The sequence below is a fragment of the Halichoerus grypus genome, chromosome 1 (assembly GCF_964656455.1).
Source record: "Halichoerus grypus chromosome 1, mHalGry1.hap1.1, whole genome shotgun sequence".
Classification (NCBI taxonomy): Eukaryota; Metazoa; Chordata; class Mammalia; order Carnivora; family Phocidae; genus Halichoerus; species Halichoerus grypus.
This window is the reverse complement of record NC_135712.1, coordinates 97,559,035-97,575,232: the sequence shown is the minus strand read 5'-3', so window position 1 is coordinate 97,575,232 and position 16,198 is coordinate 97,559,035. Positions and strand designations below refer to the sequence as shown.

Below are 16,198 nucleotides of genomic sequence, written 5' to 3'. Positions count from 1 at the left end.
GAGACTAAATGTAAGAGCCAAAAAAGTGTTAAAGTATATCCTCTTAAAACATTTATATAAGACAGGTTACCATAAGTAATGTAACAATACTCAAATCCATATGTATCAGCTGAGTTTTATTTCAAGTACTGAGAAAACAGTCATAATTGATGTGGGAAACAAAGGCAGAAGAAAAATTATTAAATTTCCTTGTATCCTTGTGGGTATACAGCCTATTGACAAGTCCTTAAAACAGGCAGAGTGACTTTTCTCCAGGAACTCAACTGCCTCGATGTTTGCTAAGGGCAAAAGGCAATCTTAGCCAGACCTCCAGAATCCTATAAGTTTACTTTAGCATATAAAAATTCCTTGAGAAATTTCCTTTATCTCTAAACCCCCAAGATCTGTGTTGGCAATCACCCCCCAAGCATATGACCCACCAATATACATCTGAAGGGTCTCATGACTCAGGTTTTATTAGATGGTAATAAATGACCTTTTCCCAACAATAGCTAGCCCCCTCAAGGTCCTGGAAACCTTGCTTCCAAATTCCTTAGAGCCTTATTCTATCCCTAACCCCCTCCCAACTTGAAAGTATATAATGGGCCACTCCTCATGACCCCATTGCAGCTCTTTCTGCCCAAGGGTCCTGTCCTTGTGCTTTCATAAAACCACCTTTTTGCACCAAAGATATCTCAAGAATTCTTTCTTGGCCATCAGCTTTGAACCCTAACATCTTTCCTACATCAATAATCTGTCTTTATTAAGACTATTGGAATGGTATGTTTCTGCTTGTTTCATGATTGTGTTAATGTTAAAATATGGAAACAACCTCCCTATCAATGTATTACACTTCAATTTATACTCTCTTTTACATTTTTTTTTTCAGACTTGTACTCCTAAAATTGAAGGTTTGCTGCATGAAAATGCAATGCTGACTGGCACTGGATCTTTTTAAGGGGGAGAACTTTTGGGAAAAAAAAAAAGGAGAAAGCAGTGGGAAGGATGAGGAAAGTGGAGTGATGTCAGGGAAAATAAAATGCTCATTTTACTCAAGAGCATATGAAAGCAAAAGTGGTGGATAAAGAATGAAGAGGAATTGGAAACGTTTGATAGTTTGATGGAATCTGAAAGAATTTTAATGATAAAGGAAATGTGACTTTTTTCTGTTTCTATTCATCTTCACCTGGTGTTTTCTCTGCGGTTACCTTGTCTTGCATCTGTAAAGGGAAATTGAGCCTTATCACTGTCCTTCAGTCTCCTCTGTGTCTTTAGAACTTTCAGCAGCATCTGTTGTCACTGACAGACATATTATTGTCTTTCTTATCAGACACTTTGGTAACGTTCTTTTTAATTCATAGTCTCTACATCTATAGCTCCCTTTTGTCTTTTCTTTGTAATAACTTACTGAATAGCATCTCTTTTCCTTCCCTTCGTTCCCTTTGTTTTCTTCCTTGTTTCACTGACGTCTCCTCATTCTGACATTTTGTGCAGTTTGGTGCCACAAATACCTCTGACTTACGTATGTCTCTCTTCCTTGTCACACTTCTTGGAAATTTTGTTGCTGGAAAAAAGGATCACCTCTCCTGATTGCTTATCATTGGCTATCACATCACCTTAGTAACTATTTAAAAATGGTTTTGCAATGTCTTTTAGGATAATGTTAAAAGATAATTTTCGTATAAAAGGTAAAATTGACTGTGGTGTCTGCTCTCACGAGGTGGATTTCCTCATGTGCTATTTAACATTTAGCTGTTCACTGGAAGTTGTATTTGTGGGAATCCCACGTGCTAGTGGTTTTGTGTACAGTTGCTGAGTCCTCTGGTTTCCAGTTTAAGTGCAAGAATTCCTGAATGAATAGCCAAACTATTATTGCTGTTTTAGATTAGCTTCTAAACTATTTCTTATACACTATTTATTTTTTGGTGAATCACTTACTATATTTATTGTGTTTGGATTTATCTTTAGCATGTGTTTAGATGTTAAAAAACAAAATTCAACTGTGTAAATTTGAAGATCTAATTGGCGTTATTCAATGATTCATGAATTGGGGGCACGATGCCATCTAATGGGTAGAAAGGAGCTCCAAGAGACATACAAAATGGAAGACTTATAGGCAGAAATGGGGCAGGAAAAAGAAGTTATTAGTAAAAGAAAAGAAAGGATTGTTTGAGGCAAGGTCACCTTCCTTCTGGGGGAAGAGTGGGGATATGTCAGGCAGATTACTTCACTGGTGCAGACCAGGAAACTCCAAATTGAGTGTGAAGAGGAAAATTACCCAGAGCAGGCCCAGGCCAGCAGGCCCCAGTAGATAGAAAGTTACTAGAAAGAGCAAGAGATAACCAGCCGTTTCTGCTTCTGCAAACAGGCTTTCAGCCCCAAGCTCCCCTTTTGCCAGTTTAAACCCACCTACCAGCCGTCAGCAAGGCCCTTGGAACCTGACCCCCTTGCACTGCCCTGTAGCTCTGTAACCCCCCTACGGGGGGCAGGGGGGCGAGGCACGGAATTTCTAGTGCAAGCTCCTCTGGATCCGCCGGCGTAAAATAAACCCGATTTCTTCTGCTTCTCCGAATGTCACTTGGTTTCTCACCGGTCTGATTGTTTTCTGCAACCAGTGGTTAAAGTAGTTCAAATCTTGGTTTGATGTTGTGGAGGCAAGTGACTCCACTTTGGGCCTGTTTCTTTCTTTTTCTTTCTTTCTTTCTTTTTCTTTCTTTCTTTTCTTTCTTTCTTTCTTTTCTTTCTTTCTCTCTTTCTTTCTCTCTTTCTTTCTTTCTTCTTTTCTTTCTTTCTTTCTTGCTCTTTCTTTCTTTCTTTCTTTCTTGCTCTTTCTTTTCTTTTTCTTTCTTTCTTCTTTCTTTCTTTCTTCTTTTCTTTCTTCTTTCTTTTTTCTTTCTTTCTTTAACATAGGTAACTTTTAAATTCTCCTCTGCCCAACTAAAACTGATTTATGATTAAAATATTTCACTTATCTGAAGGGGGAGAATCGGAGGGGGAGACGAACCATGAGAGACGATGGACTCTGAAAAAACAAACTGAGGGTTCTAGAGGGGAGGGGGGTGGGGGATGGGTTAGCCTGGTGATGGGTATTAAGGAGGGCACGTACTGAATGGAACACTGGGTGTTATACACAAAAAATGAATCATGGAACACTACATCAAAAACTAATAATGTAATGTATGGTGATTAACATAACAATAAAAAATAAAAATAAAATATTTCATTTATCAAACCATTTACATTAAACTCTCTATATATTCCAAATTCTGGTATCTTTTTAAAATCACACAAACTTTTTTAATCTCACAACTGTTTTTTCAAGAATTGATCTTCCTATTTTTAAAAATAGAATATTTTTTCAAATATTTAGTACCTCAAATAATACCAGAGCTAAAAATAATTAAATTATTCAGAAATAATATAAAATAACTTAAGAAAAATGTTACTTTTCCAAAGGAAAAAAATAAGGACAAAAAGCTATATTATAGTCTTAAGAATTGTAGAACTGGAAAATTTTACCTTAAAAATCTGCATGTTGCTACATTTCAAGTCTGAATATGAAATGATTCCACCATTACTGAACTTTGTAAAAGAGGGTCTATCCATTGCATGGTTCTTGATCCTAAATTCTGTATCTTTTATAATAAAACAACTAAAAGTTATTTAATGAGACTTGGATCACTAATCAAAGTCTGTAAATGAAAAGTCAACTTATTTAAACTCGTTTTAAGCATAAAAATATATATTATATGTACAAATTTATGCTGAAACTAGTTTTGACTTTTAAACTGAAGTAAATAATTTATCCTTAAGGTTTGGGACATGTTTTATAGAGCTTTTCACTAAATCACATTATCACCTACCTTTAAGTATCACAAAACATACTAGCTAAATGCTTAACTATGAATTCCTTTGTAATTCTCATTTAAACTAGATTAATACTTCTCTGTAGTAGGACAGCACCTGATTTAAAGTATACACACAGATATTTATCAAATATGCAAGCAGATGAACAAATGCATTCCCAAATGGAACTATTCTGTTATAGTTATGGCATGGAAGGAAAAGAAAAGATAAATCGATTTTTTAAATGATAGGAAAAGAAAAGATAAACTTTTTTAAATGATAGTTTCCCTCTGAACTCTTTTAGGATTGATGTGGTTTTGGAATATAGGTGAGGTTCGGTGGGGTGAGGTCTGGAGCCCACGGACAAGAAAGAATTCTTGAGATGTCTTTGGTGCAAAATGGTAGTTTTATTAAAGCACGGGGACGGGACCCGTGGGCAGAAAAAGCTGATGCACTGGGGTCTTGAGGGGTGGCTGACTGTATACTCAGGAGCTGGGGGAAGTAAGGAAAAGGGAAGTTTCAAAAGGACTTTCATATGCTAAAGAGGACAGACCTGCAAGATACCCAAGGTCTTGCCATTGTCAAGTTAAGGTTGTTCTCCTCTCTAGCAAGGTATTAACATTAAGATAGTTGGGAGATTCCTGGAAGAATGTCACACTTGTCCCACCCAGGAGAGGGGGTTGGGGGGAGGTTGCAGGGTGTCAGCTTAAGCTTTGTCTTCAGCTAGCCTTCTACTCCCTCATCAGGATGATAGTACATTCCACTTTATGTGGAGCAGTTCTGCTTTATACTTGTTTTTCTACTGTAACTATTAATATCTCCTTTCACTCCCAAATGTGCCTTGGGGCAATTAAATTATATGGTTCTGCTTACATTTAAGTGTATTTGTGAGAGAGAATAAAGAAATGTCCAGCTTGCTTCACTTTTTAAATTTCTTTCCTGAACCCTGAACTAACTGGTTTCCTATATGGATATGACCAGTTTCTACCTCCAAATACTACTTTGGTTTAAAAAACCTAATGCTAAAATTTTTGTGTCATTAACTTATTTAAGTCAAGGCATTGAGTGCCTACTCTGTATTACATGATTAGATAAACTAGCTAATCTTCAAGGAGAACACTACTGAAATAGAAAGGGAAATAGGTATTAAAATTATATATGGGATGTTTGCTTATTTCTGAGCCATTACCAGTGTAGCTTTTTCTTCTCATAATTAATGAAATTAATGTGGGAGAGCTAGGTTCTTTTCTCTCCTGATCACATAGCCCCCTGTCTATCTCTCCCTACCTAGCTCCACCTGTCCCTTACTCAAAATCATGTGTAAGAGGGACGCCTGGGTGGCTCAGTCAGTTAAGCGTCTGCCTTCGGCTCAGGTCATGATCCCAGGGTCCTGGGATCGAGTTCCACATCATGGGGCTCCTGCTCAGCGGGAAGCCTGCTTCTCCTCTCCCTCTGCCTCTGCAACTCCCCCTGCTTGTGCTCTCTCTCTCTGACAAATAAATAAATAAAATCTTAAAAAAAAAAATCATGTGTAAGAAAGTGATTTGTAACTTATAAAGTATCATAAAACAGAAAGTGACAATACTAATTATTACAGTTGTTTATTGAACACATCTAGCTGTCTTCTGGATATACAATAGAATTGTCCTCCATTGCTCCTTGGAAGCTGAACAAATGGCCAAAATAAAGCTTTACAAGCCAATCCATGATTTTCTACTTTCCCTTTCCATGAAAGCTTGAATCAAGATTGAGCTTTAGTTACTTGGGCTTAAGTAAGGGACAGGTGGGGCTAGGTAGGGAGAGATAGATAAGGGGCTATGTGATCAGGCTCACAGAAATCCCAAAAATGTGGAGGTATGGGGAAACCAGAGATAAGGGGACAAATCAGACCACCCTTCCCTAGGTGTGTCGGGTGGAGGACCACCATGCCCTAGGCATTTAGGGTAGGTTGTGTAGGGTGGGTGTCTTTATGATAATCACCTGTGACCAACAAAGAATAACCAAACCCTAAAAAGGAAGTAAGCCACTGAAGGTGTTATCAATAGAGATGTTAAAAGGATTTAAGTTCCCTGGTTAGCTTTCTATAAAAGACCAACGCTATAGGCCCTCCTAGGCAACCTTGTAGGGACCCCTCTCACTCCTGAGAGCTTTTTCTGTATCTTCACTTAATAAACTTCTATCGCTTTACTCACTCTCCGTTATCCGTGAGAATCATTCTTCGACTCCGAGAGAAAAGAACCTAGCTCTCCCACTTCAGACTGTGACATATCTGAGTGGAAACCCTTCTGTTCTATATGGAGCATGAGAGAGAAATCAATTTTTGTTTTATTAAGCCACTGAGATTTTAATGTGCTTTTTGTTACCATAACCTAACCTAACCTAACCCAGCCTTTATCAACTGGGACATAATCCTCTTAAGTAGTTCTTATCTGCTTTCTTAAAAAAAACAATTACACTATTTGCTTTCAGAGCCTTATACCATTTCCCAACCTCTCCTAGAACCTTGGCTGTCTACTCAAGTCTGTTTTGACCACATGGTCTGCAATCCCTTTGTGAGGAAAAAAAAGTCAGAATTTGAGAGCTGGAAGAGATTTTAAGGATTATGTAGTTCAACTCCACCATTTAGATAGGTCATCTAGAAAAGCATAACCTGAATAGTCTCTGGCTGTCTCCCGTGTGAATTCAGCAAAGCTACCTAATCTTTCTAACTTTATTTCCTTTAACTATAAAAATGCAGATATCCAAACGTCCCAGTTAGGTTTGTTTAAAAATTGAGTGAGTACATTTAAATGAACCAATCAGATATCCGTGGCCACAGGGCATCTGCATATACCTTTGTTCTTTACAAATTTCATCAGGTTAGACAGGTAAAAGAGTGGCAAAGCATTTATAAAGAGTTTTACAATTTTATTTTTATATCCCTTAGCTATTTCTTATAAACTTCACAACTAACTTATTATTCAGACAGAGCAAACATTATTATTTCTATTTCACAATAGTCAATTGAAACCCAGAGACACTATGATCATCCTGTTAGTAAATAGCAGAACTAGAGCTCAAACCAATGTCCTCTGACTTGAATATCACATTGTTTTTTCTGCCACCTTGAAGCTCAAACTTGGTGCTATGGATCATCTAGTCAGAGCTTTTCCACGGCAAATAACCTTTTTGTTTATTTATTTATTTATTTATTTAAAGATTTTATTTATTTATTTGACAGAGAAAGACACAGCGAGAGAGGAAACACAAGCAGGGGGAGTGGGAGAGGGAGAAGCAGGCTGAGCAGAGAGCCTGATGCGGGGCTTGATCCCAGGACCCTGGGATCATGACCTGAGCCGAAGGCAGTCGCTTAACGACTGAGCCACCCAGGCACCCCGGCAAATAACCTTTTTAGAAGTGGGTATTTCTGATTTTCTCAATACTCAGTCCACAATAATAGTTGACATAGTGTTGAAATTCATGTTTTAGGATATATTCATTGGAGAAAAAAAGTTCAAAATAAACTCCTAAGTAATAAAGAATTTGTCTGGCCTTTGTTCCCAATTCCTAGGAGGGTCTCTAAATCCTTGCAATTTCCTTAGTGATAAGAATATGTTTGTTATTCATGGTGGTCCCTGATGATAAACTTATCCTAAGGAGGTGACTATGGGGGACCCTTAGATAGTTTGTGTTGAGATGACTCAGGATAGGGGGTGGCCAAGGCAGCAAGACCAGTCACTTAATAATAAGGTTGGGTGTTTTAAGCCGCATGGTATCAACCCAATCTCTGAGTAAGCAAAGGGTGGCTGGAGATTGTATTTAACCTTGTAGCCAATGATGCCTATGTGATGAAACCACAATAAAGACTCTGGGAACTAATGCTCCGGTGAGCTTCCCTGGTTGGAAATAATCTGTATATTGTCAACACATGGATGTGCCAGGAGGGTGGCATGTCCTGATTCCATGGGGGAAAGGACACTGGGAGCTTGTTAGGACCCTATGCATTTCTTTTTTTATCTGGTTCTGATTTGTATCCTTTTGCTGTAATAAACCTCTAATCATAAGTATAGTACTTTCCTGAGTTCTGTGAGTCATTCTAGTGAGTTACTGAATCTGAGTGAGTAGTGGAAGCCTCTGACCTTGTAGTCAGCTAGTCAGAAGAGTGAGAGGTCTGGGGATCCTTGAACCTGCAGCTGGCATCTGAATTAAGGGCACTCTTTCGCGAAGTTTAGCCCAACTCTGGGTAGTTGGTATCAGAAATTATTTCATAAACATACTTCAAAACTTGAAAACAAGAAAAAATATATGTACATACATATATATAAAATGCAGAACATATCTTTTTTATTATCTTTTTGACTCATAGGTAAAGATAAATATCACCTGGAATTATTTTTTAAGACTTTATTACATTATTTTTACATGAAATAATCAAGGTTATTTCCAAATGTTAGATTTTTTTCTTGATTTTTTAAAGAAATGTTTGTAGGACTAATTTATGTAGGACTCAGTGTTCTTTAATGAATTATTTTATTTATTTTATGAGAACATAGTTTCCAAAACTTAATACATACTTAACTGAAAAAAATATGACAGAAAGTTAACATTTTCTATCTGGGACATGAACACATGAATGTTTCATTATATAGTCTTTATCTCTCTTAGTGTGAAATATTTTCTTAAGTGTATCTACATTTCGATGATAATTTTGTTTCATTCCCTGGCAGTGCTGAATAAGTAAGTCATTAGAATAATTGAACAAAATCAGAACACCACAGAAATTTGCAAATGTTGTAATTCAGGGCTTTCCCTCCACCTGGGGAGAGCTGGTGTTAAACAGCTTACGATTGCATAGTGCTCTTTTGCAGTCTCCTGGACAATACAAATAAAATTTCTATCAGAAACACATTTTCTTAATAATTTGCTCTGCAGAATTGGTATTTTACTGGATGCAATGTTATGTTGCCTGCATTGTTGCTGATTGTCGATCTCACCATGCATTCTGCCCAGTCATTATTCACCAACTCCACGATGAGAGAAAGGCTGCCATTCACAAAGTTCTAAGTTGGTAAAATACTTTATTTTTGTAGGACTTCAAAATGTTAAAATTTGGTTTTTGATGAATTCACCTAGTATCTTCCTGCTTTACACCAATAATCTTAATAACATTTGAATAAATACAATGTTAAATTCATGACTAATAAAACTATTCATCTTGAGTTACATCAGTATTAGCAGTAAATTTTCCTCTTGATAATAAAATATGTCTAGTTTATACAAAAATTACTTTTTAGTTACCATTTACTGAATATCAACTTCATACCAGGCAATGTGCTACATATTTTCCTTTTTTCATATTTTTATTTTCTTATTTCTTTCTCAAAATCTTTGTCAGGGAGGTAGGATCTGTATATTCCTGCACTCGAATGTAAGCCTTACCAAGGAAGGAGCATTGTCTACTTCTTCAATGACATACCTAAGGAGCTTAGAATGCGCTGGGAACATAGTATATACTCAATAGATACTAATTGAATGAATGAGTGGTTTTTACTATTGTATAAACTAAAATGGAAATTTGATTTTTTCATCATCACACAACTTTTAAGCCTAAGGCAATAGTTTGAATGTGTGCTTATTCTCAGTGACACAACAATCATGTATTGTCTGAGAACTCTGTTTGGCATCCTTTCCTTATGTGGATTTGATAAGATTTATGACAATCAGAAACAATAAAGGCATTATACTGTGGAATCCTACAAGATAATATTCCGCAGTGATATTTGTTCCATGATGTATCTAAAGGCCCTAGAACAGGAACTAGCACATAGTTGACACTCAGCTCAATAAATATTTGTTGAATAATCTAATTTTATTTTCTATGTAAATGCTTAGGTTAGCAGAATTTAAGATGCTTCAAAGTGAAAACCACAATTTATTTTTTAAATTTTAGTACATTTTTTATCAGCTTTTTAATTTTTTTTTAATTTTAAAATACTGTAGACTCATAAGGTGTTGCAAAAATACTACAGAGAAGTTCTGTTATTGTGTAACTGTAGCACATTCTCAAAACTAGGAAATTGACATTGTCACAATACAATTAACTAGACTACAGACCTTTCTGGGACTTCACCAGCTTTTGAAGGCACTCATCTTTTTGAATGTCTTTGTGTATAATTTGGTGACATTTTATCACATGTATAAATAAATGCTGCAATCAAGATACAGAATAGTCTCTTTACCAAAAAGAAATGCCTCAGGGCCACCACTTTACAGTCACACCCTCCTTCTTCCATTACCCATGATAACTACTAATCTGTTGTCCATCTCTGTAGTCATTTCAAGGATGTTATATAAATGGAATTAGGTAACCTTTTGAGGTTGGCTTTTCTTCATCCAGCATGATGCCCTTAAAATCCATCCAAATTGTTGTGTGCATCAGTAGTTCCTTCCTTCTTAGTGTTGAATACTATTCCATTGCATAGATGTGCCAACAATGGAATATTTAATCATTCACCTGTTGAAGGACATGTGGATTGTTTTGAGTTTGGGGTTACTACAAACTATTAAAATTAAATAATTTAGCTAGTACTAAATATTTTAATGAGATATTAAAGCTACTATGAACATTCATATTAGATTATTGCATGAGGGTACCTGGGTGGCTCAGTTAGTTAAGCATTTGACTCGATCTCAGCTCAGGTCTTGATCTCAGGGTCATGAGTTCAAGCCTCATGTTGACCTCCATGCAAGCAAAGAGCCTACTTAAAAAAAAAAAAAAAAAAGATTGTTGTGTGAACATACATATTTATTTCCCTAGGATGAAATGCCAGGAATGTGATTGCTGAGTCATGTGATGTAAGTGTATATTTAACATATATATGTGTGTATACATATATATATGTATATACACAACACATATACACACATACATATAAATATATACTATACACACATATACACACATATACATATATACACACATTTATATGTATATATATGTATCTTCACATTCCTGGTCTTTTTATTTATATATTCATACACCATGTTATATATAACACACACAATATTATATATACACACACAATATTATATTAGTTTCAGGTATAAAACATATTGACTCAACAATTTTATGTATTACTCCAGTGCTCACCACAATAAGTATAGTCATATCTATCACCATACAATATAATTACAGTATTATTGACTACAATCCCTATGTTGTACTTCTCATCTTCATGACTTATTTATTCTGTAATTGGAAGTCTCTACCTCTTAACCCTTTTTATCTATTTTCTCTGTCCCCCCACCCACTTTTCTTCTGGCAACCACCAGTTTATTCTCCGTATTTAGGAGTCTGGTTTTTTGTTTGTTTTATTTTTTAGATTCTTCATATAAATGAAATCATATGGTATCTTTCTTGGACTTGTTTTACTTAGCATAATACCCTCCAGATCCATTCATGTTGTTGCAAATGGCAGGATATCTTTCTTTTCTATGGCTAATATTCCAGTGTGTGTGTGTGTGTGTGTGTGTGTGTGTATGTGTGTGTATATATCTTCTTTATCCATTTGTCTATCATGGATACTTGGGATGCTTCCATATCTTGGCTATTGTAAAAAATGCTGCAATTGGGGTGCCTGGCTGGCTCAGTCGTTGGGCATCTGCCTTCGGCTCAGGTCATGATCCCAGGGTCCTGAGATCGAGCCCCACATCAGGCTCCCTGCTCAGCAGGAAGCCTGCTTCTCCCTCTCTCACTCCCCCTGCTTGTGTTCCCTCTCTAGCTGTCTCTCTCTGTCAAAAAAATAAATAAAATCTTTAAAAAAAAAAAATGCTGCAATAAACATGGGGGTGCATAAATCTTTTCAAATTAGCATTTTCATTTTCTTTAGCTAAATAGCCACTGGTGGAATTACTAGACTATATTGTATTTTTATTTTTAATTTTTCAAGGAACTTCCATACTGTTTTCCACAGTGGTTGCACCAGTTTACATTCCCACCAATGGTGCATATGGGTCCCTTTTCTCCACATCCTTGCCAATACTTGTTTCTTGTGTTTTTGATTTTAGCCATTCTGAGAGATGTGAGGTGATATCTAGTTTAGTTTTGATTTGCATTTCTCTGATGATAGTGATGTTGAGCATCTTTTTATGTATTTGTTGGCCATCTGTATGTCTTTGGAAAAATGTCTATTCAGGTCCTCTGCCCATTTTTTAATCAGATTGTTTCTTTTGGTGTCAAGTTGTATAAGTTCTTTATATATTTTTTGTGTTAACCCCTTATTGGATATATCAGTTGCAAATATCTTCTTCCATTCACTAGGTTGAAAGGCACAATTTAAATAAGTATTTTTTTTACATTATACCACATTTTATAATAATTTTCAGTACTATTTTCTGTATTTTATTTGATCCAACAATAATTCTGAAGATACATAAAGCAAGTATTATCTTTTAAAAAATGTACATGTTAAATTGTCCCAGGTCGAGTGAATTTTCTGAAAATATAAAATTAACTGAGGAACTATGATTGCATGTTGGTCTTCTGCCTATTTTTTTATTTTTTTATTTTATTTATTTTTTTAACAGATCAAGGCTTCTGATTTTTTTTATTACTCAAAAAAGCTTCATTTTTTTATTTAGCTTTCTGACTCTGTGCTTGGGCCTTCAACACTTTCACAACGATTTTCTGTTCCTCGATAAGGAAAGCATGCTTGATCCTGTCACGAACACACTTAGCACACATGGAACCATGGTAGGCCCTGCTGACGTGTTTTTTTCGTTTTGGACAACCTCATAAGGACTTTAGGTCTCACAGCACGAACTCCTCAAAGTCAGCCTGGGCACACGCCACATGCAGATTTTGGTGCTTTCCCAACCTTCTTGGTATAAAGGTAAACGATTCTATTACCAGGGGTTCGAGACAGCCTAGTTTTGTTAGAGGCTGTATTATAGGATAGCCTGCGACGGTAGGTCAAACGCTGGAACATTCTGAATGCCTATGGACACTGTCCCCGCCTGCCTATTTTTTTTTAAATAAAATAGGGTTTTTTAAGGCATCAGAATTTACTGTTATTTAAGAAATTTTCATGTTTAAATAATTATTTAAGAGTCACAAATACCACTACTTCAAAATAATGTCTAAAAAATAGTATACTGTGTGGAATACCCAATTCTTTGAGGCAAATATGTACTAAAAGAATAAACTTTATGGCTTTACGAATTTGCTTTTCCTAGTGTTAAAACTACCTGAGAACAAGTCCTGTCTACTGTTTTGTTAAATTAGTTCTTTGAACCAAGGAGATTCTAGTCCTAATTATTAGTAAACTTTCTTATTTAAAAATGAGTAGCTATATGATAATCCTTAATTAATCACTTTTAGTGTAAAACTAAAAATTATTACTTATTTATTATTTATTACTTATTAATTAATTATTTATTACGCAAAATATGATAACCAAAACCCTTGCTCTTATAAATAGATATTAGTTGAAAATAATAATGCCCCAGGTCCATTGTTAGTAATGCTTGATTAAATTTTTGTTGTTTGTTTTTCATTTAATTTTTTTTTAAAGATTTTATGTATTTATTTGACACAGAGAGAGAGTGAGCACACAAGCAGGGGCAGCAGCACGCAGAGGAAGAGGGAGAAGCAGGCTTCCTGCTGAGCAGGGAGTTCCAATGTAAGGCTCAATTCCCAGGACCCTGGGATCATGACCGGAGCTGAAAGCGGACATTTAACTGACTGAGCCATCCAGGTGCCCCAGTTTTTCATTTAGTTTTGATTTACTTTGTTTTCAATGTAAAACAGCTTAGAATACTTAATATGCCAGTGTGCAATGTGACTTTCTAGACGTGGAAGCACACTAAGCAGTATTTTCCTAATCTATTTGAACCTGAAAAAAATGTTTCTCTTTTATAGGACTTCTTGTGGGATTTACTGCGCTGTGGGTCACACTTTGAAATATACTAGACTAGAGTCTACCTTATGTTTAGCTAACTTCTGAACTGGTAGTCTTACTGGTTTCTATAATACTATACATGGTTCCTTCACTGTCTTTAGTTTTTGTTTTGTTTTGTTTTTTTTATTGTGGCAAGAATACAACATGAAATCTACTCTCTCAGCAAATTTTTATGTGTATAATACAGCATTGTTAACTATAGGGACAATGTTGTACAGTAGATCCCTAGAATGATTTCAGCTTGCATAATTGAAATTTTATGTCCATTGATTTTCAACTCTCCATTTCCCCTCTGTCCAGTTCCTGGCAACCACCATTCCACTCTTTGATTCTAGGAGTTTGACTATTTTAGATACCTCATATAAATGGAAACATGCAGTATTTTTCCTGTTACTGGCTTATTTTACTTCACATAATGTCCTCCAGGTTTATCCATGTTGTCATATATTGCAAGATTTCTTTCATTTTTAAAGTTGAACAATATTCCATTGTATGTATACACCACATTTTCTTTATCCATTCATCTGTTGATGGGCATTTAGGTTGTTTCCATATTTTGACTCTTTTGAATGAACATTGGAGTGCTAATATCTCTTCTAGATACTGATTTCATTCTTTTTGGATAAATACCCAGAGGTGGGATTGCTGCATGTTATGATAGTTCTATTTTTAGTTTTTGAGGAATCACTATACTGTTTTTCGTAGCAACTTCAACATTGTTCATTCCTACCAACAGTGCTCAAGGGTTCCAATTCCTCCACATACTACCCAACACTTGTCCTTTTTTTTCTTTTTCTTTCTTCTTTTTTTTTTACAATAGCCATCTTAACATGGGGAAAATCATTGTGGTTTTAATTTGATTTTATATTTCTGTGATGATTAATGTTTTTATCTTTTCATATCCTGCTGACCATTTGTACATCATCTTTGGAGAAATGTCTATTTCAAGTCTTTAGCCCACTTTAAGGTCAAGTTATTTGTTTTTTTGCTGTTGAGTTGTATGATTTCCTTATGCATTTGGGATATTAACCCCTATCTGATACATGGTTTGCAAAAATTTTCTTCCATTCTGTAAGCTGCCTTTTCACTTTGTTGATTATTTCCTTTGCTGAACAGAAGATTTTTAGCTTGATGTACTCTTTCTTATCTATTTTTGCTTTTGTTGTCTATGATCTTGGTGTCATATTGATGAAATAATTGCCAAGACTAACGTCATGAAGCTTTTTCTCCATGTTTCCTTCTAGGAGTTCTACAGTTTTAGGTCTTATGTTTAAGTCTTTAATCCATTTTGAGTTTATGTTTGTGTATGGTGTAAGATAGGGGTCAATTTCATTCTTTTGTGTATAGATATCTAGTTTCCATAGCACCATTTGTTGAAGAGACTATGCTTTCCCCATGTATGTTCCTGATACCCTTGTCGAAGGTCAGTTGACCTTGTATATGTGTATTTTTTTCTGGGCTCTATTTTGTTCTATTGGTTTATATATCTGTCTTTATGCCAGTACCGTGCTATTTTAATTACTGTAGCTTTGTTATATATTTTGAAATCAGGAAGTATGATGGCTCCAGCTTTGTCCTTTCCAAGATTGTTTTGGGCTATTAAGGGTCTTTTGTGGTTCTATATGAATTTTTGTATTTTTTTTCTATTTTTGTAAAAACTGTTATTGAGAGTTTGATAGGAATTGTACTGAATCTGTAGATTGCTTTGGGTAGTATGGACATTTTAATAACAAGTCTTCCAATCCATGAATACATGTCTTTCCATTTGTTTTTATCTTCTTTAATTTCTTTCATCAATTTTTTTTTGTTTTTATCATATAAACCATTCACCTCCTTTGTTAAGTTTGTTCCTAAGTATTTTATTCTTTTTGGTGCTATTGTAAATGGGATATTTTCCTTAATTTCCTTATCAGATAGTTCAGTATTAGTCTATAGAAATGCAGCCGGTTTTTGTATATTGACTTTGTATCCTGCAACTTTATAGAATTTGTTTATTGTGTTTAACAGTTTGTGTGTGTGTGTTTGGGGGTGTGGAATCTTTAGGGTTTTCTTTATATAAGACCATGTGATATGAAAACAGGGAAATTTTACTTCTTCCTTTCTGATTTGTATGCCTTTTTTAAAATTTTATCTTATTATGTTATGTTAATCACCATATATTACATCATTAGGTTTTTTTTAAATTTTATTTTATTATGTTATGTTAATCACCATACATTACATCATTAGTTTTTGATATAGTGTTCCATGATTCATTATTTGCGTGTAACACCCAGTGCTCCATTCAATACGTGCCCTCTTTAATACCCATCACCAGGCTAACCCATCCCCCAACCCCCCTCCCCTCTAGAACCCTCAGTTTGTTTCTCAGAGTCCATAGTCTCTCATGGTTTGTCTCCCCCTCTGATTCCCCCCCTTTCATTTTTCCCTTCCTA

The 16,198-nt window shown here is 35.4% G+C and overlaps 1 long non-coding RNA gene and 1 pseudogene across 6 annotated transcripts in view; one reads left to right on the top strand and one right to left on the bottom strand.

The window, feature by feature from the left end:
• The window catches only part of LOC118520346 (uncharacterized), a 593,589-nt gene that overhangs the window by 211,528 nt on the left and 365,863 nt on the right, over positions 1–16,198 (top strand). The window lies entirely within an intron of this gene.
• LOC118520344 (large ribosomal subunit protein eL34 pseudogene) lies at positions 12,308–12,812 on the bottom strand (annotated as a pseudogene).